This window comes from Sinocyclocheilus grahami, unplaced genomic scaffold (genome assembly GCF_001515645.1).
Source record: "Sinocyclocheilus grahami isolate Dianchi unplaced genomic scaffold, SAMN03320097.WGS_v1.1 scaffold2549.1, whole genome shotgun sequence".
Lineage (NCBI taxonomy): Eukaryota > Metazoa > Chordata > Actinopteri > Cypriniformes > Cyprinidae > Sinocyclocheilus > Sinocyclocheilus grahami.
In genome coordinates, this window is record NW_015507728.1 from 13884 (window position 1) to 25672 (window position 11789).

At 38.6% G+C, this 11789-nt stretch overlaps 1 pseudogene; it reads right to left on the reverse strand.

The window, feature by feature from the left end:
* Nucleotides 1-8044: 8044 nt before the first annotated feature.
* Nucleotides 8045-8987, reverse strand: LOC107575285 (olfactory receptor 52A1-like; annotated as a pseudogene).
* Between the last annotated feature and the right edge of the window lie 2802 nt (nucleotides 8988-11789).

The following is an 11789-nucleotide window of genomic DNA, read 5'->3' on the forward strand; positions in this document are numbered from 1 at the left end:
TTCCTGGCAGAAGTCAGGGGAGGACTACTTCTGGCAGTAGCTCGGACGGTTTGAGGATCACAGTGGTGGCAGCCCCTCCGAGGAACCAACCTCCCAGGGACCGCCACTCCTCTTGCACTTTGCAGCCAGCCGAGCTCTCTAAGGAACGCGCTGGGCCCTCCACAAAGAGCGTACCAGCCGTATCTTTTGGGGCTCCTCCCGACGATCAGCTGTCAATCGCTGCATTGGATGGCGAGTCTGAGCTCTCTGGAGAGAAAGGCACCGAGGCGGGGCTGCTGAGAACCAGTGCGAGCCACCCTGAGAAACCAATCATCTGACATCGAGGACTCGAGACGTGGTGGAGGTTTCCACTCTAGCCCTACCCTCTCGGCGGACCGGGAAAGCAAAGCCGACATCTCCGGATCCGATTCAGGCCGGTCTTGGAGGGCGGTGGCACAGCTGGATCTTCCCCTCCAGAAAGCTCTCCCTCCGATGCAGTGATCGACATCTGGTTGTTGGGAGGAGCACCGAAGGATACCATTGGTTGCGAAGCGTTAGAGGAATGATGGTCCCCCAAGGGCTGGTTTCCTGAGGGGTTTGCCGCCACTGTAACCCTCAGACCGTCTGTGCTACTGCCCGAAGTAGTCCACGCTTGGCTGCCGCCAGTATGAACACTAGGTCGCAGCAGAGGCAACGGCGCCTGGCCCACAGCACCGAGGTGGTCATCTTCCCGCAATGGGAATATGACTCATCCACGAATGCCACCTCAGCGTGTTTAATGCCCAGACAAGATCCTTCATCTTTACAAAGACGCACCCGTGTAAGCTCTTTTATAGAAATAAGCTCTTTCAGGGAAATGCTCTTTTAGGTGCTGAGGCGCACCGGGGAAATGGCCACTTGCAGCACAACAGGTGGTAGTGCAGCCTGAAGTGCGCAACCCACTCGACACGGGAAGGACCACCGCTGAAGCGCCGTCCGCCAACACAAGAAGTTCCCTAGAGCGTGCTAAACTCGTCACACACGAAGTAGTTGGTAGGAGCAGAATGATGTTGTTGCTCGGCTCCGAAGCGAAAAGCTGGTATACATTGCACCAGCTGCCTTTTTATGCTCACGCTGTGATCAGCAGCAGCTGGATGCAATTATCGCATGCCAATGTGCATTGGCTCGTTTAGTTTACACTCGAAGTAGATTGGTCTCTCTAAGCGAGATCCCAATTCGTCGAAAGGTTACAAACAACTCAAATATTGATGTCGATCAGCCAGCAGATGGCATTAAATGTCAGCTGTAGAAATGCAAAATGTTAGAACAGAAGTCCAAAAAACACATTTTCAATCTAAAAGTAGAGAGGATGAACTTTCATTGATGGAGTGTGTAGAGATAAATGATAAAAGTGAGAACAAATCAGATGACGAAGTGATTGAAAATTGTAGTCAGTTCACAGTTAGTTCTGGTGTCGTGAGGTCTGACAGTGATTCAGACAATGAATATGAAAGTATAGAGAGTTTCTTTGAAGTTGGAGACAATGACAATGAAGTGAAATTCTACTCTGGGAGACAGATTAGCACCTTTCTTGATGAAACAAAAGGTGTGCGGAATCTACAAATTGCTTATTTTTTTTTCAGATTTGAGGAAATTTGTAGCTTCCTGTAGAGATGTAATGAGAAATACCACAGTTGAGGAGTTTAGCAGACAAAAACAATACCGTCTCAAAAAAATTTATCACCAAAGTAAAGAAGATGATTCATCAAGGAAAAGAGTAAATTATTATTGATTCGGTAGAGGGACAGTTTTGTTTTGATCGCTGCATTACAGTAACTTTTTATGACATCCTTACAAATTAGATGTCGTAATAAAGAAAAGAGAAGTGCTCTCATCGAATTTTTTGATTTTAAAAAGGCTAGTGTGATATTCTTGCAAGAAACACGCATAGATACTGTATATATAACCAGGCAGAATAGCTAAATGAATGGAAAGGGCAGAGGTTTCTTAGCCATGGTTCTAGTGTAAGTGCTGGAGTAGCTGTTCTCATATCAGAAAGTGTCCAGGGGAACGTTTCCAATATGGTAGAAATAATTCCTGGAAGAATGCAGCGAGTAGATATCATTTTACAAAGTGTGTCCTTTTCCCTTATTAATGTATATGCTCCCAACATTGGATATGAACGAGTTAAAATTTTTTTTTAAAGTTACAGGAAGCTATGAATAATATTTCTTGTGAACATTTTATTATTGTAGCTGGAGATTTTAATTGCACTCTTGATCATACAGTCGATAGGAATCATGATGAACCTCATCTTAATTCAGCAGAAGCTCTTAAGAAAGTAATACTTTTCCATTCGTTTTTGTAGATGTGTGGAGAGAATCTTTTCCTAAAAGTAGGCAATATACTTGGCTGAAAATGAATTCCAATATATTATCAGTGTCACTTGTATGCTCCCGTTTAGTTCCTGTTGTCCTTATTTGGTCCTTCCAGTTCCTTTTCCCATTATTAGTATCACCTGCTCCTTGTTATTAGTCGAAAAACTGGCGCCCTATCTCCTTATTAGGAAAAGATAACCAGATACTTTCAAAAACATTAACATCATTTGAAGAAGGTTATGGCTTCTATAATTGATGAAGATCAATCATATTGGATTCCAAGATGTTCCATCTTTGATATCCTGTTTCTGGTGCGTGACCGATTACATCTTACTGAGATATATAAACGTGATGTAGGCCTTTTGTCTCTTGACCAGGAAAAGGCATTTGACAGAGTCGATTACGGATATCTTTTTAATACTTTGTCAGCCTTTGGATTTGGAGAACGGGTTATTTCATGGATTCAGATACTTTATACAAAAGGGCTTCTTCCTGCTCTTCTTATAATGTGCTAGAAGTTGTAGACATTTAAAAAATTTATAATTTTGTTTCTCTATTTAACAACATTAACTTACAAAGACATCTTCCCTCAGGTATTTGTATTTATTAAGCACCGATAAACACAACAGCAGTTGACCATAGGGCTGTACAAATAAAATAAAAGCCAGTAAAAAGAATAACATCAGTAAACTCCAAAGATAATTTAATATACAAAGTTTAAAATGCCAATAAGAAAATAAGATTTCAATTTACTTTTAAACTCACAGAGACAGTATTTGGAGCTTTCACAGATAAAGGAAGGTTATTCCATAGCCTCAGTCCAACTATGGAAAATAGTACAAGGTAGATATTATGTTTTCTAGCTGGATGTTGTTCTTACGATCAATAATCACATCTCTGCATTCATCCAAACTGATTTGCAGAAATTAAAACATGAGTCCCGCTCGCTGTGAAGCGGGAGCAACTTGGCGGCAGAGGATTCTGCTTGGTCTTAAAGCCTTCCTCGAGCAGCTACGTTCGCAATTCAAACAATGCTTTGGGAAAATAATAATTTATTTGTATGGTCTACTCTAGGTGGTCATACGGCGTATGCCTGCAAATATGGGACAAACTGATGCCTTAAATACGGGATGATTCCATATTATACGGAACGGTTGGCACTGCTAAACATCAATCTTCTGGACGATCTCCGGGGTTAGATGGACTGACCTCTGAGTTTTATAAAACTTTTTGGTTATTGATTGGAGCAGATTTACATGCTGTTTTTCGTGAATGTGAAAAATCAAAAATTCTTTCTCTCAGTTGAAGAAGAGCTGTAATGATGTTATTGCCGAAGAAAGGAGATTTAGGATTCTTGAAAAACTGGCGCCCTATCTCCTTATTAGGAAAAGATAACAAGATACTTTCAAAAACATTAACATCATTTGAAGAAGGTTATGGCTTCTATAATTGATGAAGATCAATCATATTGGATTCCAAGATGTTCCATCTTTGATATCCTGTTTCTGGTGCGTGACCTATTACATCTTACTGAGATATATAAACGTGATGTAGGCCTTCTGTCTCTTGACCAGGAAAAGGCATTTGACAGAGTTGATTACGGATATCTTTTTAATACTTTGTCAGCCTTTGGATTTGGAGAACGGGTTATTTCATGGATTCAGATACTTTATACAAAAGGGCTTCTTCCTGCTCTTCTTATAATGTGCTAGAAGTTGTAGACATTTAAAAAATTTATAATTTTGTTTCTCTATTTAACAACATTAACTTACAAAGACATCTTCCCTCAGGTATTTGTATTTATTAAGCACCGATAAACACAACAGCAGTTGACCATAGGGCTGTACAAATAAAATAAAAGCCAGTAAAAAGAATAACATCAGTAAACTCCAAAGATAATTTAATATACAAAGTTTAAAATGCCAATAAGAAAATAAGATTTCAATTTACTTTTAAACTCACAGAGACAGTATTTGGAGCTTTCACAGATAAAGGAAGGTTATTCCATAGCCTCAGTCCAACTATGGAAAATAGTACAAGGTAGATATTATGTTTTCTAGCTGGATGTTGTTCTTACGATCAATAATCACATCTCTGCATTCATCCAAACTGATTTGCAGAAATTAAAACATGAGTCCCGCTCACTGTGAAGCGGGAGCAACTTGGCGGCAGAGGATTCCGCTTGGTCTTAAAGCCTTCCTCGAGCAGCTACGTTCGCAATTCAAACAATGCTTTGGGAAAATAATTTATTTGTATGGTCTACTCTAGGTGGTCATACGGCGTATGCCTGCAAATATGGGACAAACTGATGCCTTAAATACGGGATGATTCCATATTATACGGAACGGTTGGCAACCCTATATAAAATGCAAAAGAGAATTGACTCGGGGGGCCCCCTAGTGTTCGGGGCCCTGGGCTGCAGCCCATGATGTCCATTAGGATAATGCGGCCCTGCTTGCACCTGCTCTGACGTAATGGGCTCTGGCTCCGGGGCGATCCTCAGCTCTGTCGCTCCATTATGTGATGGCTTGTCTGTTGCGGCAGGCTCTGGCTCTCCGTCAGCGGTGGGCTTGGGCTCCGCGCAGCTGGGTGATGTTGGGCTGGGCTCTGGGTCTGGCTGTGTTCTGGAACGGGGGTAGACACTATCCAGACACCGGATCATTGCCTCCCTCCAGCAAAGTCCATTGGTGTCTGGGAGGTCGACGGGGCGATGGGAATTTGTCCCAATCCAAAACAGAGAGTTCAGCATCACGTTGTGTTGGGTTGCATCGTCCAATGCTGTCAGAACGGAGAGCTGGCTGAACTCCACATCATACTCCAATAAGGGAAGGTCTTTATGGGCTAGGGTGATGAATTTGGCGGCGGTATCCATGGTGGGAGAGAGAAAAAGAAGAAATAGTAAAAAAAACCCGACAAACAAATTGCAGGGGAAAAGGCGCAGCTTACTTTTTTTCGTTTTATTTCTTGGTCCGGTCTTCTGTCACACTACGGTGAGATAAACGCACAAAGATGATGAAGATTAAAGCAAACAGTCTTTAATAAATCCACACAAGGGTAAATCCAGGACAGAACAGGCAGGAGACACACATAGGGATGTTGTAGACTGGACAAACAGACTGCACAGACTAGGGCTTAAATACATGGGATGACGAGGACAATTAACAAGACACACCTGAACCAAATGACACAATCAAACAAAAGGGAAAACTAGGTCACGGAGCACATGAGGGATGAAAACACAACAAAAACAGTCCAGAAAAAAGACAAAAACAGTCCAGTCCACAAAAAAAAAACAGTCCACAAAAAAGTTCCTATTTTTGTGCAAGGAACTGCACAAAAATAAGTCTTTATAAATCAGTAATCTACCCCTGTAATTATAATTTTTGTGAATAGGGAAAAAAAAGTTATTTTACCTCTGAAGTGAAATGTACAGTATGTACAGATAGTACACAAACAGAATAATACATTTATCACCACTGTTGGCGTGGTAACATTGGGAAGGTGCATTTGCTGCCCTTTACTGCTAAGTGGTGCTATAACCATAGACTTTGACAAGTAATCAGACAAATGTATCAAAGTGCATTTTCGCAGCAACTTTGCCTTGCCAATGGGCTAGATTTTAAAGTTGCGGTTGGCAAATAATTTAAGAGAAACTCTGTAGTTAAAATAATTCATATTCACAGAAGCAAATTTAGTATGTACAATATGTATATGCATAGGTACCTTGTTGCAGTTTTGCAGAAGGCAGAGCTACATATTTCCAATGAGCTTGACCAAAGATGGAATTAAAAATGAATTTTGCAGCTTATTCAGTTTACTTAAAAAAAAAAGAATCCAACAAATTAATATATCAATCAGCTTACTTACATTTAATACATTTAAGTTGAGAAAACATTGTTTTAAATTATAATATAAAAAGGGAAGTGGAAAAATATTTCCACTTCCCAAATGCTTTGCACTGGGCTGAATAAGGAGAGTAAATGATAAAATAAAGTGTTTGTTTGATTTTGGTTTATGCATTTTACCAAGATGAGACAATGAGGAGATTTGTTCATGTCTAATGCTCTATTATGCTGGTATGTAAATAAATTAGCTATCTATGTATTTATTTATTTATTATTTTGGATGAAGGGTTAAGTGTGTGCTTATGTTGATGACCTTTGGACAAAATCTATAAAAAAAAAAAAACACCAGTTGCTACTGGCTACAGGGAGAAATATGGCTCTAAGACAATTTCTATAACTTGTTTGAGTCAATTAATTTACACACTATTCAAATTATTTCAATATGTCTAAGTTTAGACAAGTCACTTACCTATACAGGAGTTTCCGTCATGTGAAATCCATGTCCATGATTGAATCAAGTTCAGTAAAAAGAGTTATTATTATAAATATAATTATATAGTAGTAGTATTATTGCTATTGTTAACTTAATTTTGTATTTATTTATTTATTTTTTGACTGAAGGTTGGAATAAAAAAGCCTTTTGTGTCATCACACAACAAACTCTTGCAGCTTCAGTTTACCAGGCTTTACTGTAACTTGGGACTGGGTTTTATTTTCATATAAGGCCAAAATAAAGCTTTTTGGAAACAAACAACAGAAGTGTGTTTGGCATAGACAGAAAAATGTAGATTAGCCTCATGTAGACGAGCCTCATAAAGTAAACAAAGCCTCCCAAGTGCTCAAAACTGTTATTTCTTTATCTATGATAACAAGGGTCAGACCTTCTAACATGCCAAATAGTACTCGAGCAGTGCAGAAATAAGAACGGAGTGGACTCAGAAACTGTTGGGCCCAATAACCAAAGGGCCCAATTAGTTATTTTGACTTTTTGTGACTACAAATTATTACAAGTGATATATGTAAAGGGCAAATCACATCATTAATGAACACTATTTTTTATATGAAATGTTTCTTGTTTCTGTGAACATGGTTAAGAGCAACATTGCTTGTTAGGTGGGCATGTGCTTTACATATGGCAAAATATATAAAATAAGGGCACAACAGGAAACAGTATACTCAAAGTTGTTTATGGCATTGTGATTAACATTAATTGTGATTGTGAAATATATTTATATTACCTGCCTTTATATTAATGTAATACAGAGAAATAACATTTTCTGTGGTCTCCCAGCGGTTTACATAATATTAGCGTTGACACATTTATTCTAACTATCAAAACTTATTAATTCCACTGGGACTACTGAATTGTTACAACAGTCAGAAAGTCTTACAATGCTGAGAGCTTCAGTGTTGACAAAATAACCACCATTTTCTCATAACACGTTTCAAATGCAGTTTGATTTTGCGTTGTTTACAAAGCGGACAGATTCAAGACACAATTCAGGCAACAGGATATTTTTCTACATGCTATTTAATTCAAATGAAAATGCTTACTGTACCACAAAATGTAACCATACACTTATATGGATCACAGATACAAAGCATGCCTTCTGTTTTGATTCTGTTTGTTGATGATATACTGTACTAGCTGATGTCAATGATGATTACACTTATTTGCATTTGTGTATAGGTTACCATTTCTATTAGATGAGTTAACTGTGTTTAGACATTATTTATATTTATTATGCATTTATCTACAAAGTATCATAGAGCTTTAATCAAGACAGACAATAGCTCCTTGTATTAAGCTTATGTGTTTGAAGTGTTATCATGTTGTAATTTCCATTCATTTGTAAAAAACATTCATTTTTTAATAGGAAAGACCTTTGCATTGTTTATAAAGTTCAGAAATGTAAGTCGTATTTCTTTTGTTCTCCATCCATAGATTAGTGGGTGTAGACAACTTGGAAAAAGTAAGTATACGATGCTTATACATATACAGTTACTAGAAGAAATGTTATTCCTTATTCTGTATGACAAAAATGCAATCAAAGCAGAAATCAAAGTAAATGTCATAATAATTGTGAGTAATGCAGGTATTGATGGCCTTTAAATGAGCCTTACCAGATCTAAACACAGAAGAAAAAATCACAACATAAGAAATGGTAATGACAATAAAAACATTTGCTGATATAAGAAAAGCAGCCAAAAGTCCTACAATGTTATTAATTGATATGTCACCACATGCTAACTGAACCAATGCCATGTGCTCACAAAAAGAGTGATCAATAACGTTTGTTACACAAAATGACAGTCTTCCAGCCAGAGAGACCATGGGGACAATCCCATTTCTGATTACTTGCACAACAACAAACTTTAGAAATTTAGGGATTTCCATGCATTTATGATAATAAAGGGGTCTGCATATCGCAAAGTAATGATCCAGTGCCACCCAGAAAAGCAAAGTAGATTGGAATGTTCCAATAAAATGAAGACCAAACATTTGTATCAAAAAACCTGTTAGGGATATCCCACTCAAATTGAATAAGAGACTAAGAAGCATGTTAGGTACAAAAATCATGGGCATTATCAAGTCTAACACAGCCATAACACCTATTAGTACGTACATAGGAGAATGCAGAGACTTTTCAGATTTGATTAAATATATGAGAATAGAATTTGCTGTGATAGCCAATAAAAACATCAGAAAGAAAGGCAGAAATATAAAAGGCCTCCATTCTCCTAAACTGTAGAAACCAATTAATTTGAAGTCTTTGAATTAGATATTTTGCGCAAGTTCATTCATTCTTAAAAACCCTTTAACACACAGAATGTTCTTTTCAAACACATTAAGTTGATGAAATTGAGAAGACAAATCATATAGCAGCTTATCAAGTTTCACCACAGTCATATAAATAATAGTCTGCCAACAAATATAATCTCTGTAGTGTGAAGCTAAATAATTTTCTAAATCACTATCAATTTTCAGTCATATAAGGTGTACTATAACGAGAAATATCATCACTGTGAGGCTAAAACATTGTTTTTGTTCTTCTAATGCCAATGTAACCCAGTGCATGTTATTATTAAGCACATTCATACCTTTTCCCATGTAATGTGATATTTATAAGATTTTATGAGTCCGATAGTATTCTAACAGTCTGTGTGCTCAGTTGATGCACTCAGGTACTGTCCCTTTAAGAGTTACGGTGAACTATAAAGTTTGTTTGTGATGCACTTGCTCAAAACGTGTTGTGACCCAGCATGTTTATTCCTTCTTTCGTAATTTGTTATTTTTTTTACTTATTCCAGCCCCTGTGAATATAGGGGGAATTCTGATTGGACAGAGGGTTCGATGGGGGAGAGAGGGAAGAAACCTAGAGAGAGAGGAGTGATAACCTCTGAATAGGTGGGGATAAACATATTTTAGGTGTAATAAGTGTTGTGTAGGCTTTCGTTCAATTTTGTGTGTGTTTTATACTCTGTACAAGAGTTAACTTAAGATCAATTTTTTTCCTCCGAGCCTGCTTTTAAAGACAGCACGAAGCTTCATTAATTGTTATTTTTTTTTGCAGGAAGGAGCACAATTGAGCATTTGTGGATATGCTCGGCCCTGGCAGTTTTAGAGCCTGTTTATAGCTGGACATACTGTTTTTCCACAAAATTCTAAAAACTTCCAAGTTTTTCTCCATTTGGGCTCAAGACTACGAGTTTCTTTCTTGAGAGAATGAGTATTACTGTTGTACCATGGCGCCATGGTGCACGTTTTTCTCTAACCTTTTTCAATTTGATGGGGGCAACAGCTTCTAATGTATTAGAGAAGATAGTGCCCATGTTGCTAGTCATTTCGTCTAGTTCATGTGTATTTATGGGTACACAGAGCAGTTGAGATAAATCAGGCAGGTTATTTGTGAATCTGTCTTTGGTGGCTGGAACAATAGTTCTGCCCGGACGATAACGCCGAGCCATATAGTTAATATTAGTAATACGCAGCATGCACGATACAAGGAAATGGTCAGTAACATCATCGCTTTGAGGTACGATATCTATATCAGTAAGATCAATTCCATGCGATATAATTAAATCTAGCGTATGATTAAAACGATGAGTGGGCCCCGTGACGTTTTGCTTGACTCCAAAAGAGTTTATTAGGTCTGTAAACGCAAGTCCTAATGCATCATTTGTATTATCAACGTGAATGTTAAAATCTCCGACAGTTAGCGCTTTATCAACAGTAACCAATAGGTCTGAGAGGAAATCTGCAAATTCTTTTAGGAAATCTGTATATGGACCTGGCGGTCTATACACAGTAACCAGAGCAAGAGATACAATAGATTTCTTTTGCATATCTGACAGTGTAACATTAAGCAGAAGTATTTCGAATGAGTTAAACCTGTATCCTGTCTTCTGAGTAACATTGAGAATATCACTATATATTGTTGCAACACCGCCGCCACGACCAGTCTGACGGGGCTCATGCTTATAACAGTAGCTTGGTGGAGTAGACTCATTTAGACCAATATAATAATTTGGTTTTAGCCAGGTTTCAGTCAAGCAGAGTACATCAAAACTATTATCTGTGATAATTTCATTTAATATAACTGCTTTGGGTGCGAGTGATCTAATGTTTAGGAGCCCAAACTTAAAAAATTGCTTTTGTTAATTTATTTTACATTTTTATGGTTTAATCACAATCCGATTTTTTCTAGATCCTGCATTAAATTTATATTTTGACCTCACTATTCGGGGAACAGACAGTCTTTATAGATTGGACAGCGCAAGTACTTCTATCATTTAAGCAGGTAGAACAAAAGTCATCATGGCAGTTATTTGAGATTTGATTTACTAGTCATATGGAGCGTAGCGTCCTGGAGATGTTGTCCGACAGGAATTCTGCTCCGATTCTGCTGGGGTGCAGGCCATCAGGCCTAGGACGCTCCCAGAAAAGATTCCAATTATTAACAAAGAGCAGTTTCTGTTCTTCACACCATGACAATAACCATTCATTTAAAGCAAAAAGTCTACTGAACCTTTCGTGTCCTCGTCGATACGTGGGAAGTAGTCCTGACACGATGATCGTCATCGCGGGCGATGTGCTGCACACGTCTCAATCAGGCTCCTGAAATCCCTCTTCAGTGTCTCCGTCTGTCGCAGCTTGGTGTTGTTAACCCCGGCATGAAGCACGACCGCTCCGGGGCTCTCGTCGCCCTTCAGGATCGTGGGTATCTGTGCAGAAACATCGAAAACACGAGCACCAGGGAAACAGCGAGTGTGCACTTTACCTTCAGCTACCTTGTCTGCCCCTGATGTTAAATCCTTACTTTTAAACAAATTCTTGTAATTCAACATCTCTCTGGTATTGAGACTCTCTTCCATTTCCTGTTACGGCTGACCCCTAGCGGTCGTAACAATATATACAGATGCTCCTGATATTAACATGCTCACAAATGTTTGTTTTTTTAGTGATCAGATACCTGCACCACAGATGAATCCTGCTGACTTTCAATCGAGTCTCTTCAAACTGTTTTCCTCTGAGAGCGCTGTACCAACATCAGATGTTCAACTACACTGATATTCTATGGTAAAACAAGCTCCTTGACTACTGATG